Below are 14,525 nucleotides of genomic sequence, written 5' to 3' on the forward strand. Positions count from 1 at the left end.
CCCTCAGGCCCCATAAATGCTCATGAGATTCTAACGGCTCAGCAGTTTATCCTGGTTGAGCTGAAAACTGTATTTCCTCTCTCCTTCCTTATGTTGGTCTTACACAGAGAAGTCTGAGGGTCTAAAACTGCTGAATGGAAAAAACTTAAGTAGGGAAGAAGTGCTGGAAATCAAGCAAAATCAATGGCAAAGCCTTCACAGATTTGTTGGAAAGAAGACCTGGATCTGTGGACATAAAGCTAAAGAGGGACAGATGGTAGGTTACGTAAAGCTAGACACAACCAGTAAACAGAAGAAAACATTCAAGGCTCATACAGTGCTATCTAAATTATCTGGGTTTTTTTTTGTAGCAGCACACTGCAGAAATATGAATCAAAATAAGGGAAACTGCTAAAGTTTGATCTCCTAATGTTAATATTAGAGCAACTGGGACCGTCTGTGCCGGTGTGGATTTACGGGTTCTCTGTGGGCACGGGCATCCCTGGAGAGGTACTGCGGGATCTTGCATTACATGCTCACACGCAAAACTCAGCCACCCCTGTTGTTCTGATTCTCCTGGGAGATGTGACTTGAACATTTGTGATTTTATGTTTGGAGGGATCTGTTTTGATTCAAAGAGATCTGAACAAATTTTGTCTTTGCCTGTGGCTCAATATGTAAAAGTCCACATGCATGTGCAGTATGGCTCGTTCTGACGGAGATGCCTCAAAGCAGCTTTTTCTGCTTATAGAAATGTTAATAGTTTATTCCTAAATGTACTAAAGAGGTTCCTTAGATCCCCATTTACATATGTTTTGTATTATCTGTGTTTTTGCATTTCATGGTTTATTCTACCCTCCCACAACTTGCCACTATCCCTTTCATTAACCCTAATTGAAAGCTGACATTTTCTGATTTATTATTCAAAGTCCTCTTAAAGTTGCAAGTCAGAAGAATAGCTGTGCCCCTGCTTGGTTAAAGGAAGACATTTAATACCAAATTTTGACTTTACTTAAAAATACTTTTTCCTCTGCCCTCAGTAAGAGATAAAAAGATGACCCTGCACAGCAAAAGTCTCCATTAAATCAGCCACTGGAGCGGAGACAGCTTGGGGTTTTCATCTGAGTTTATTTTGGTTTGTGCTTAAATATATTTTGTTAACCCATGTCAAAAAAAAAAGGGGGGGAGGAAGTTGCTAAAAGAAGGGCAATTGCATCCTCCCACTGGAGTTAGACTCCAGCTCCTACAAGCTACCCTTTCTTGGGAGCTGATGCTATTTCCCTTGGATTTTGCTTCTGCAAGGCAGGGTGTTTTATCTGCCTTTTAACCTCTGACCCAGAGGTGTGACCTTTTCACTTTTATCTCTTTCAGAGTAAGCCTGAGCCCTGTCAAAGTTCCCTGTGAGACTAATGGTAAGTGCAGAGCAATAAGGGTCATTTCTGACAGTAAAGAGGACAGAACACTGTGGTGGGTGGCGGTGAGGTGCATCTCCCGGACAAGTAGATGTGGTTGTGCAGCCCCAGTCAGGCATCTCTGACAGCACCCCTGACACCAAGCAGCAATGATGGCCTGGCTGCAGGCAACAGAGGGCTAACATCTTTGCCTCCTATCCTAGCAATGAAGCACCAATGAATAAAAGCATAATCAGTTTTAGGAGAGATGCTTGCTTATATCTTTTTGTTTAAAGCAGACAGATTAGTCCTGATATAAAACAGTTTATGCAGTCTCCTGTCTTTCTACAGAAAAGTCTTCTCTGTGGCCTTGAGTGCAAGATGCATTGAGCTTTAAAAATGTATGTTCAGTTCTTGTATTTTACAGATCCATAAAACCTGGGTTCTGGGTTGTCTTAACAGCAGCAATGTCAGCAACAGCATCTCTCAAACTGCCTGACAAGGACAGAAAATCAGCCTAAGACAGATGTATCTGTGACACAGAGCTGCCTGGGAGGTCTCCTGCCTGGATCTTTTCTAATGCCGGAGCAGGAAGAGAAACTGCATCAGTGATGTGATTGTTTCCCCTTTGTGATGCTGGCACCTGTTTCAGAGCCTTGGCAGTGACTTCTGCAATAGGTCCTGCTTGTCCTGCTCAAGCAGCAAGGGAGGGCAGCCACACAGGAGACAGGAGACAGAGGCTCACCCTGCCTCAGGCTACTTCATGATGCCTCGGTATGTGTGGAGCTAAAGTATTCCTTCAGGCTGCTTTATTTCCTGACCTTAGTGGAAAAGAGGAAAGGAAAAAGCGAGTAACACCTACACACTGTGGGATTCCCTCCTTCTGTTTGGAAAAGAAAGTGCAGAAGGGAGTCAGAGAAAATGAGTAAGGTGTTTTGTGTGCTTTTGATTCAAAGCCCGCAGCCTGCCCGTGTGATTCCACTCTGTTCCAGTGGGTGTGTTTGGATCAGAACTTGTTTTGGAAAAAGGGGTGTGAGGGGTGTGCAGAAAATTCCTTTACAAGAGAACGTCCTGCATCACAGGGAAACCTCTCTACCACGCACTGTCCAACACTAATTATTCTATGATTCTATGAAGTCTGGCTGGGGATCCCCATTGCAGGGAAATGTGGGGAGGTGATGTATTGTGTTAGGCGAAGGGAGAGTTTGCAAATATTTGGTTTTTACTTGAAAAAAATTCCCACATAAATTTTCTGTGGAGAGGAAGGATTTCTCACACAAATTCCCTACAAAGAACACAGCTTCTCACTATAAAAACCTTTCCAGTTTTAAATAGAAACTTTTATATCTAACTTATCCTAGTGGAGAGGACTCTGTCCCTCAGCTAGCCTCTGGAGGGGACTGTGGATCTGGAGTGCAATCCTTATAGACGTGGCTAGATATAGCTACAAAATGAAGCATAACATGTGCTCAGCATCCAGTATGGAAGCACTGGATAGCAAAGATTTGGGAATCTCCCTTCTTTAGCTCTCTTGTGACCAAAAGACACTTTGTGCATATGCTGTAGCTCTAATAGCTCTGCTCAGAGCCCACTAGAGTAAAACCAGTCGCACATTAATAACACAGAACAACAAAAACAAGATGATTTGCTATAAACAACACTTTCGCTTTTTTCTACAATGCAAATGCTCCTAAGCACGAAGATGTCTTGTACGCTCTAATGCACATGGCTCATTTCTTCATTATTTTTCCAATGTGTGCTCTTTGGTGGAGTCTACTCATCTGCCACATCTCTGCTCTCCCATTAGAGCTGCCCACTGCACGCCAGAGTCTGGTGCTCATCCCAGCTTCCAACATGCGACAATGGAACATGAATCATGGCTGGTGTTTGAGCTTTGCAGATGAAGTTTTAGATTTCCAGCTTTTTGATTGTGACAGTGATCTTATTTATCTTGTTGATTTTTACTTATAAAAATAATGTTAAGATAGGAAAAAGGAAAGTTCATGCAGAAATGAACCGTCAGTGTCCGCCTCTCGGTTGTACAGGATATCGATTCTGCATTTATTTTCTAAAATAATTTTTTTTCAAGAAACTTTTTTTCCTTTTTTTTTTTTTGTTGGCCTTCATTGAAAGTTGTGGGCAGAAAATTCATCTGCTTCACATTGTTGGTGTCCTTTAGGCTAGTGGTTGAACTTGGCTTCTAAAAAGCGCTCATTATTGTAGTGAAATGCATGGAAATTAAATAGCCTTTCAATGGTCAGGATTAGTTGCAGTAATCCATCATAAATCACTGTAAAGTACAATATCAAAGAAAAGAAAAAACATATTAAAAAATAATATATTTTGCCACTGTGGTGGATCTTAAAGTTTTCAAATGTCTAATGTCAATTTTATCAGCTCTTCCTTGGAGGCAAAAACACTTTTCAGCCTCCCATAGAAGCTGCTCTCCAGAACTGGGACCAGGTGTGCTATATAATCTGTCCTTCTAGTTTTTCTGTCTTCCTGCCTTAGAATTTTTAGCTGCCACCACACTACAATAATTTCTAATGAAGTTTCAAATGGCACTTCCTCAGGGTAGGATTCGAAACTGGCTATCTATTGCTTTTCTCTAGCTGTATTTGTGTATCTATCTTTATGATGAGCTGACTTCAAGGCCACAAACCCACAATCCACCTTCTTACCTCACCAAGTAATTTATTAAAAATAACTGACTTATGAAAACAAAGTTAGACAAAAGGGGAAGGGTCCAGTTTGGGTCTAGAAAAGCTGGGGTACAACTCTCAGCTCTGCCACAAAACTTCTCTGCAAGTAATTACTCTTCTTTGCACTCCGCACATAAAATAGAGATATAAAAATGGTCAGTGGCAAAAGTGTCTCAAGCCTTGCCTCAAAACTTTCCATGTCACTAAACTGTCATGACTTGTTTACTATCTGAATTTGAGCCTGTGGGATGTGAGGATCTGAGCCATTTTCAATCTTCTGTCTGAAACTACTTGATTAAAAAGATCTTGGGCAACAGAATTTTGGCAAAAGAGGATCGCACAATGGAATTCCCGATGTTGGCTTATGGGACATCTCTGCTCACCTTCAGGCTTTAAGCTTGACATGTTGTACCCGACAGTGGTGTTAGCTGGAGTTTTGATTTTGGAAGCATTTTTATATGAAGCAAGCCAGAACACAGCCTCTGTTACACATGCATGAAAGTGCTTTGCTGAGATGCTATACTTCATTCAGGCATATACCTGTTACCTGTTGACAAAGTGGCTTTAAATGATGCACGCTGCTTCTTTGTCAACAGACTTTATAGCAGTGTGCTGGTGAACAGTGAATTTCTTAAAGTAGGGAGGATCCCCAGATCCATATATGTTTCAGCTTTGTCAGAGACATTCCAACACCACATGCATTTTTGCAATCCCCATTTCAGACATTTAATTGTAGGATGATTCAGGACAAAGCAGACAAATTTCTCTATACAGTCAAAGTGAAGCAGTATCTCCAAGGGTTTTCTAAGCATGGCTATTGGTTGTCCAGTTCTAGACAGTATGACTGTCTCCTCCCCAAATAATTTGGCCTCTAACAAGAAAGTCATGAATCAGGCTGAAAAATCACAGGACTTCTTAAAAACAGAAAGGGAATTTTGTTTCCTTCTCTAAGTGCACTCATGTCAGGTTTTTGAGCTGATCCTCTCCAGACATGATGGCAGCACATTTACTATGTGGTTGAGCTTCATGTGGGCTCTTGGTTCCTAACTCTGGGACTTCTGCAGTAGGAAAAACAGAAAGGCTCAGAAAACATGATGGAGAGGTTTTCTTGCTTTTCTGCAGGCTGTTCACCCAGCAGCTTGGCAGCCTGTTGGCAAGCTCTGGCTGGGAAGCCTTGGGGCCATGGCACCAATGACAAGGGCCACCAGTTCCGAATCCCTCATGGTATGACAATCAGGGACCATAGGGCCATGTCCCCATAATTGATATGAAACAAGATTTTTTTCATGGAATGGAGGAGAATCTTATTCTTTTCCAGCTTCAAAGGGATCCCAAAGGGCTGGATCCTGCAGGGCCCTGCGCACAGATGAGGTGATACCCAAGTATCTGATGTGCGCAGAGAACAGTGTCCAATTTGGTCTTAGGTCATTGAATTACAGATTTTCAGCTTCAGTGAGCCCACTTCTGACTTGTTCTTCCTCAAGTCAGGTTTCTATTCAATTACATCAACCACTGCTTGCTGATCATAGATTGATTTTCCAATCCTGTCCTTGGAGATTTGGTGCCACAGCTGTCATAATGCTAATTTGTAACATTGCCTCTTTTATGTCATGTATTGTCTTCTCTTGATGACATTCAGTGTGGTGATTAGCACATTCAGACTGTACTTCCTGGGATATATGGTGATTTTAGGTAAACAAAACAAACAAACAAAAAAAGCGGAAAAAAAGTGTTTCTGGAAATATTCATTCTGTTGCCTGAATGCATCCAGTGGCAAGAGGCAAATGAAAATTTTCATTAGCCTGTGGGAGGGACACAAAATTTGGGTTATAAGGATCTATTACTATTTCAGATTACATAAGGCTAAAGAGAAATCCTTTATGAGAATTTTTGGTTTTGGTCATCTATTCCCTCCACATGCTACAAGCTCTCTGTCTCCTTCTTTGATATAAGCAGATATGTAACCTGGCTTCTGTAATTCCCATCAAACCTCCTTATAATATTGTTCATTCTAATGAAGCCACTGATAACACTAAAACCAGTCAGTTCCCTAGGATACAGTGCAATAAATAATTTATATAGAATCTTCCCTATAAGGTAGCTGGAGGAAAACTTGACAATGAGAAATGGAGTAGCCAGGAAAAACATAAGGTAACACAACTTTTACAGGGGCAGTGGGAGAAAGTTTTGTACATTATAGAAAGTTTAAATATAGGCTGAGTCAAAACAAAGACGTGAGCTGTGGTAGAAATGGGAAACATGCAATAAGAAAGTGCTCTTTTTCTGATAAGCGGAGAAATTGAGAATATATTTTGAGATTCAGGTTCCAAAAAGTGGTAACTGAAGAAACAAACAAACTAGTAAAAGAGCAGATCAGGGAATAGACATGGGGCAGAAGGACTGCAAAAATGTCAGTGTCTGGGGGCTCACAAGATGAGGCAAGCCTAAGATTTTAAAAATTATGGAACACTTTGGCAATGCAGCAGAAACCACTGGAGTGAAACATTCTGCTCCCAGCAGGCAGCACTCAGCCAGTGCTCTGACCTCTCTGCTCTTTGAAATACAGGATGATAAGAGTGTGTCTGAGCCTGTCTACATCAGGCAACATAGTGAACACACTAATGTGATGGATCTGATCCAGTTCATTTTAAATGGAGGAAGCTCAGGAGACTCGAGATGAGCTGGCGCTTGCTGGATCTGTGTGACTGTCCTCATGTGGACTGCGTCTTCACCTTAAAACTGCATCTTCTCTCACCACACAAGCTTCTAATAGTTGCCTTCAAGAGCATCAAGCAGTCCTGTTAGAGGAAAACCCAAGGTCTTCTCAAACATGCTTTGTTTTACTGTGCTGAATATAAGGCTCAGCAGACATGGTTGCTTGTAATGTGCTGTGAGACAAAAGGTGGCCATGAAAAGCCGTGGCATCTGGGACCCTGTTTCCAAAGTGCAGGAAACCTGGCATTATGGAGAAAAAAGATGATCTGAACATTTTACACCCCAGCAGCCTCTCTGCAGCAAACAGGCATGAGCCTGTGAGGATTTAAATACAAATGTGTCTGATTTTGACGTGCCTCTAATTCCTTTTAATCCTTAAGATTAAACTTTGTTCTACTTGTACAAGTGTAGCGCTGGTATTGTAGAGCCACTCTTTTTTGGAGTACTAAACACAGCAGCACTCAGGAGGAGTCCTCGGCCTGTCTTCTATTTGATAAGAAACAAAACACCTTGCTGCCCACTTTGCCAAGGGCTTATTTCTCTTTGAAAATCCTTTCTTTTTATCCTTGGTTTATGATTGTCTGAGAAAATCTTCTCATGAGCACTGGAATGCTAAATGGGACTCTCCCTTGGGAGAGATGCTGCTGCCCTGATGCTGCAGTCCCTGTGCTGTGCCCATCTCACACCCTGACTGCTTAATGTCCATCTTGATGGTGGCTGAAAGGGGGAGTCTAGTCCTCAGGAGAAGAACAAAAGCTGTATCATGAAATGCTCTAAAACTTAAGGTAAAATTGTGTAGTTTCCTTTTGTCTCACTTGGCTCCTCAGAGTATTCAAGTGACCTCTGCCTTTAAACACTGGACATTTACATTTTCATTCTAGCATCCCCATGTCAAAACCACAATGGAGCTTTCAAGGGAAATGTGAGAAACAGAATCAAAAAGATAACGGAGGCTTCTGAAGCAGTGGTGGTGACAGCCTAACCAGCTTCACTGCATTTGAGTCCTTCCTATTGAGAATTTTTCTCACCTTCACATAAAGGACCAGTATCTGTTACAGCCACGTGTTGAATCTACAGATGCCCCCTGTTGATTAGGTGAACTACGTGTACCTGATCTGGGTGGTGTTTGGAAGGCCAGACACAGACAAGATGTTCTTATTATTCGTGCCTCTCCTACTCAGGTGCTATGTATCGCTACTGTAACTCAACCCCTAAAGATTTAGCCCCGAAGACCCCATTCTATGTGCATCTACTACTATCTATAATGCTGGTTATTGTAAGCTTCTCCATCATTGCAATTGGGCTGCCTATAGAAGCAAGCTCTGCGTGCTGGCTGGGCCCACTGTAAAACAAAAAGGCAGTCAGTAGGGATGGAGAATATGTTAAATACTTTGAAGGATGCAAGGCTTTTGAAAAGCTGAGGCTAATCATGCTTTCTAGCTCAAGGTATGGCTGCTTCTGTTGCAAAACATTGAAACAGGATAAATTCAGTTAGACTGTCATGGTACTTGAGTCATAATGCATTGATATATTCAGAAACTACATGGAGAAATGGGCTGAGACTGAGATGACAATGTTCAGCAATGGGATAATCTCAGGGAAAGGAAACTTTTCTCACAAAGTGCAGAGGGATCTCACAGTTCTGAGTGACTGGGTGACAAAGTAGTAGTTGAACTGTGTGATCCTGACAAGTGAAAACACTTGCACAGTATGCTGGATTGTGTAAATAACTGTATACATGGCTAGTGCAGCATAGACAGTAGACTGAAGAAAGTGAGGCTTCCCCTGTATTAGACCATATCTAGAATACTGTGTCCAGTTTTGAGTCCCCAGTATACAAAAAAATTTGGTAACTGTGAGTTCTGTGGAGTACTACCAAGAATGTGGTGGCTGGAGCACTTGCGCTGCAAGGAGAGGCTGGAGACTGGGATCAGTCCAGCCTGGAGAAGAGATGGCTTTGGGGGTCTTCCAGTATTTCATGGCTTTGAGCAGGCTATTGGGTTCTCTGACCTCCCAAAATCCAAGCTGAGGTCTTCTATTATTCTATCTTCCTTAGGAAAATTTGTTCCAGTAAGTGATTTTATCTATGCATCAACTTCAAGGATGGGAGCAATCACATGAAGTAAACAGAAAATTAGGAATTATTAGGAAGGGAGCACACTAAAAACAGGTATTATCAACATCAAATAGTATAAATACAAGGTGTGCCTGGATCATGAACATCATGTGCAAACCTGTTCTCCCACTGATCAAGAAGGATAGAATAGAACTAGAAAATGCAGGTGAAGGGAAAGAAGGGTAATTAAAAGCTTGAAAAAGAGGCAGTAATTCTGCTAGGACTATTCTTTTTGGAAAGAAGGTAACAGGGGAGGTATAATATAGTAAATACAATCATGATTATCATGAGAACATGGAGGGGGAGACAGGTAGCAGGTTTAAAACAGTCAAAGTGAACTAAATCAGCATCATATATAGGATGTCTCAAGGAAGCAGCTGGCTTAAGACTGGATAGTAAAAAAAAGGGTGTTTTTTATCAATGACACATTGTCAAGATTTCCATGCAAATTTTTCAGAAAACGAAGAAAATTTTAAAAGGAACGCATCACAGCAATACTGCTTTTTAAATACATCTGAACAACACATGCCTTTATTATTTTACATGTTTATTAAAGAATGGCTTTACCTTCACTTACTGTTACTCGTATCTCTATTCCAGTACAGCTTCCTGGAAGTAACAGGTTATAATTTTATTCTACTGAATTTTTATTCTATTTGCTACAGAATTCAGGACTAAGAGCATATACCTACTTATATGTATGCAGTGATATATCTTCTAAAAGGTGGTTTTGCATTTTACCTGGTACTGTTATGTATATATGGGCAGACAGGTATGTGGACACTCTTGCACAGAAGGGCTCTCAGTCTCTCTCACAGCCCATAGGGAAGACGCTGTTGCTGCTGTCTTAGAAGTGGTACTCTATGTCCTGGCTGCCTGATGGATCTCACATGCCATCACTGGAAAAAACAGTGGAGAATGGAGATGGCTATGTCACATTTCCCACACCAATGAGCAAAGACATTCCCTGTCCCAGCAAGTGAAAGCCTAAGTCATTTGGTTGCTACTGTTTTCCTGCTCTATTCATTTGCTCAGGGTTTTCTTTTTCTGTCTACACAAAACCAATATTTTAGTCCCCTCATAATTCAGGTTTTGGGTTTTTTTTTCCCTTTATACACTTTGTAATTTTTTTTATACTCTCTATACACTTTTGTATGATTTAAAAATAATTCCTTGTGAGTTTACTGGCAAATTTTTCATGCAGTTACCTGGTATACAGTTCACATACTGATTGCATTTTGTTGAAAGTCTCACTAAAATCTCATAAGAACATTCATTAATGTTCATTCTTAATAGCCATAAGGACACCCATAAAAGAAACAAAACTGATGTAGAAGGGATTCATGAAAACATTTCTGATCTACTTGCTTATTCTCATATACTGAATATTCCCAGTTTCATCCAGGACCAGGTTTAGATGAGTTTATAAAATGAGAATGCTTTATTACTCACACATTCCCATTTCTACAGACTGGATTGAATTCAGACTCTTTTGGTGCTATTCCCAACACTGAAAACCTTGAATTTGAAGGTAGATTCTGCTTCTCAATTCAGCACTAGGAAAACTAACTTTTTCTTAAAAAAAAAAAAAATTCACCATTATAACTAGGTCTTTTAATTTTATTACACACCTTCAAAGTTCCTCTTCCAACTTTGATTGGGTTCAGTCTCAGATAGAGCTGATCTTAGTATTACTGGAAACTGTGAAGCTGTTTATCCCCAGACAGAGAGATGAAGGTAGAGAGCCTGTAAAATTTTCCACATAGCACAGGAATACGGGGAGAAAAGAATTCAGAAAGGAGACACAGGGCCTTTCTCACAAACTTGAAATCCTGGCAAACAGCTCCTTGAAGTTGTAATTGAAAATCAATCTGATATATAATTAAATTCTAGTCATTACATATGCACCAACTAGTCTCTTCAGCTCTTAGCCGAGGCAGCGGAGGAGCGGAGCTATCGATCAGGGAGGCTCCTGCACCATCAGCAGCACTCCGTGGCTCCGAGTGGGGCTGCCCTGATGCTCGACTGGCAGGCAGCACTGCACAGCTCCAAGACTGGAGGACAAACAGCCGACTCCAGTAAAGGTGTCCAATATTCCCTAATCATTTAAGTGCATTGCACAACAAGCATGGACTAGTCCCACAGTCTCCGTGCTGCCATCAGTCTTTCCAATAAATGAGCTCTGTATGGGCTCCAGAGAGAAAAGGAAAGAAGGCTGATCAATTTTTCCAATATTAGGTTTTCATTTTAACTTCCCCCCTCAACTGCTACTCGGCTGAGGTTCTCTGTAATTATATTCATCAAGGTCTGTCAACATGAATTGGAAGCCCTGGTTTAAGGGCATAGCTCTAGTTTTTTTACTAAGTCAGGGAGAGAGAACAATCATTGATTATTTCTTTAAAGAGGAACTAGAACAGTATTTTCAAATTATTCAGTGTTTTTAAAGCGAAGCTGTGCAATCTGCACGTGGCACTTGCTGATCTCCCTTTGTTCCTGACAAAGAGAAAGGATATTTTGTCTGCTGCTGTAGACACTTCTGATATTAGCATTAATATTAACTGTCTTGTGCTTCTCTTTGGTGCTACATTATTAATTTGTCTAGGTATTCACAATGCCTTCATCACTGTATGCACTGAACCCTGCCAAAGTGTGCACACTCAAACACTGCCAACACTGAAAACCTTGCTAACTTAAAGTAAAATCAATCAGTAAATACCTTTTTTATACAGAACAGACACATTATATCTAAATGGAAAACTAATCATGTCTAATGAAATTAATGGAATTCTTAAAAAATGTCACTAAATAGCTCAGCAGGGGAGCTGATTGACATAATTTATTTGACTTTCAAAAAAACCCATTGAGAAATTCCCTTAAAAAGCCCCTAAGGAGGTCAGCATGAGGCAGGGGCTGGGGGGGGAAGAGGAAGAAATACCCCAAGTCAAACAGCAGTAAGAGTTGGGCTGGTAGCAAACCCTGTGAGGCTGGGATGGTGGGTAGGGGTTGCAGGCACTTGCCTGTTTAGACGCCTCCCAGTCCTAATTACAGGGCTGGTTTTTATGCTTATAACTTTAACTGTTTGTGCAGATATTTTCCCTGCTGATGCCTGGCTCAAGCTGCCTCTCGAAGAATCTTCTCTTCAAAACCAATCCATCTCCCTTAGCAAGAAAGAAGTGGAAAAAAATGTATTGCTTTGCTTCTTGAAAGAATCAGGAAACAAGCTGCAAATCAGTAACTTTTTGTCTGAGTCTCCAGTGCCCCGGTGCTGTGCATGGGCTTGCCTGGGGTGAAGAGCCATCCTGAAGTGGTACCAGCCCTCTTGAACCTTTGCACCTTCCTTCATGCCTGCACTCTGCCTCAGGCTGCTCTGCTCTCAGCATTCTGCTGCTAACACGGCGCTGGCTGGTTTTGGGAAGCTCCCAAAAGCAGGAAAGAAACTCAATGTAGTATGGTTGCTATTAAGATAAGCTATGATTCAGCAGAGGGGCAAGCTCATCCTTGTGTTGTGCATGACTGCGAAAGCAGGACAGGCCCTGGGGTGCAGCTGGGCAGCTGAGCACAGAGAGAAGAAAAGACCTTGTACGTGTCCCCAGGACAATGAAAGGATTCAGGAAAGGACAGCAATGACACACAGCAATTATTTTATTTGGGTGTTCTCCTTCTGCTGTGGGTAGAACTGCTACAACGTGTCCTTGGACAACAGCCAAACCTGGACTTTTTCAGGACATTGGTCTCATGTGGGTTGTTGTGCTAATCCTCTGCCTTAGGAGGAGAGATGTGGGCTGCCCCCTCCTCCTGCATTTTTTGCATTGTCATCAGAACCATTTGCCTTCCCCTGTTTTCTTTTCCTGAGTTTCACCACTCCACATCTCAAGGGCAGCTCTGTGGCGTTTTTTTTTGTAGTGTTTGCTAAGCCCTACCTTTAAAGGGACCAGTTAGGCACATGTTAAGATGGCTAGGTAGGAGGAGAAATGGCAGAAAAACAGAAATAGGGACAGGAGGCTGAGATGAGACATGCTGGGACTGCAAATCTGTCAGACTGATGCTGCAATAGAGCCCTGGGAAGCAGGGACTCCATTGGTTGGCAAACGGTTGCAGAGACAGACAAAAAGGCAGCCTGGAGTAGAAAGGGTCAAGTTCTGGCTCAAGTGGGGTATGACACGTTCCTCTTGAGAAACAAAACAAAGATTGCTCTCTCATCATTCGTCTGACATCCTTACGCAAAGTGCTGCACGCCCTGCTACTTTCCTCTGCTGTATGAGGCCTAATAGTTTGTCATACCTGCTTTGTTTTCTCAGGCAGCTGAAATCCACCTACAGCATCCAGCTGTCACTGGGGACTGCACCAGCAAGGATGCAGCCCAATCGTCTTGTTCTATTGCTTTGTCCAGCAGGTCCCTGCTGAGAAAATCATCGTTAAGAAACAGTGTAAAAATTAAATTGAATGTTTACGATGCATAATTACTTTTTTTGTGATACGTTTTCAGGACATGGAATAGTTCACTAGTTTGTGTTGAGGTCAATCAGTAGTTTCTGCAAGAAAAAAGGTCAGAGGAAAAACTGGAGCTATTTCATTTTGCCATGATGAAATTGAAAGATTGCATTTGCTTATACTTTCCTACTTATATGAAAATAGCAAGTATGTACAAGGCATTTCGATTTAGATTGAACAAAATTACCTCCTGGTGGAGGATAGCCTCATTTTCCAGCTTGGAATCTAAGGCACAGATGCTCAGGTGAGAGACTACCTGCTAAATTTGGAGCACCTACCTGAGATATCAGGACCTTGATTTTCTAGCACTTGGTATCAGACTGTACTACCGCTCTGTGCAAAGTACATTTTGCATTGACTTGATTCATAAGCTTGGAAACTTCAGCAAAAAAAATCCTGAATCACATCAGGTAAAGGGGCAACCCCAAATTCCTCTTCAATGTGTGTGATTGCTTGGAGAGCCTTGGACTTCTCTGATCACTATCCCTGCAGTGGGACACTACTCCTTAAAGAAAATCATTTTCACATTTCTAAACAAAAACTTGAGGGTCTGATGCTATGTAGTGTGTTTTGCTACACAGTGAAGATCCCCCACTGGCAGCTGAAACACCATTCCTTTTACTTCTCATTAAAACAATGAAAAGCATTTGAGTTTGTGTAGGCTGCCTGGAAGGAAAATCACAGAAAAATGAGAATTTCTATTTTGACCCTTCCCAGCAAATTCAAGTCCTCAGTTACAAATTAAAAATGTGTCCAGGGGCTATGAAAATACCAAAGAAAAAATGATGTAAAATTGTTTTCCTTCAGAAGGAATAGAAGACCATATGCAAACCCTTTTGAGCATCCCGCAAGGCTTGCTTACATGCTAAGGCCTTTCCCTTATATTGAGAAATGAGTATTCGTATTGCTTCTTTGAGCTGGTTGGAACTGCTGTTTAATGTGCTTGGATAGGACTCATGTAGGGGCAGCATGACTTCTTAGCCTTCAGTAAGATCATAGGATCATAGAATGGTTTGGGTTGGAAGGGACCTTTAAAGGTCGTGTAGTTGAGCCCCATAGCATTTTGAGTAGAGTCTTTTGGATTAAGAGATACCTGCAGGTACGGTTAGATTGGAAGCTCTCCGCTAGAAA

Source organism: Pezoporus wallicus, unplaced genomic scaffold (assembly GCF_028554395.1).
Source record: "Pezoporus wallicus isolate ANWC-B61680 ecotype Strahan unplaced genomic scaffold, APGP_CSIRO_Pwel_v1 scaffold_2584, whole genome shotgun sequence".
NCBI classification, from domain to species: Eukaryota; Metazoa; Chordata; class Aves; order Psittaciformes; family Psittacidae; genus Pezoporus; species Pezoporus wallicus.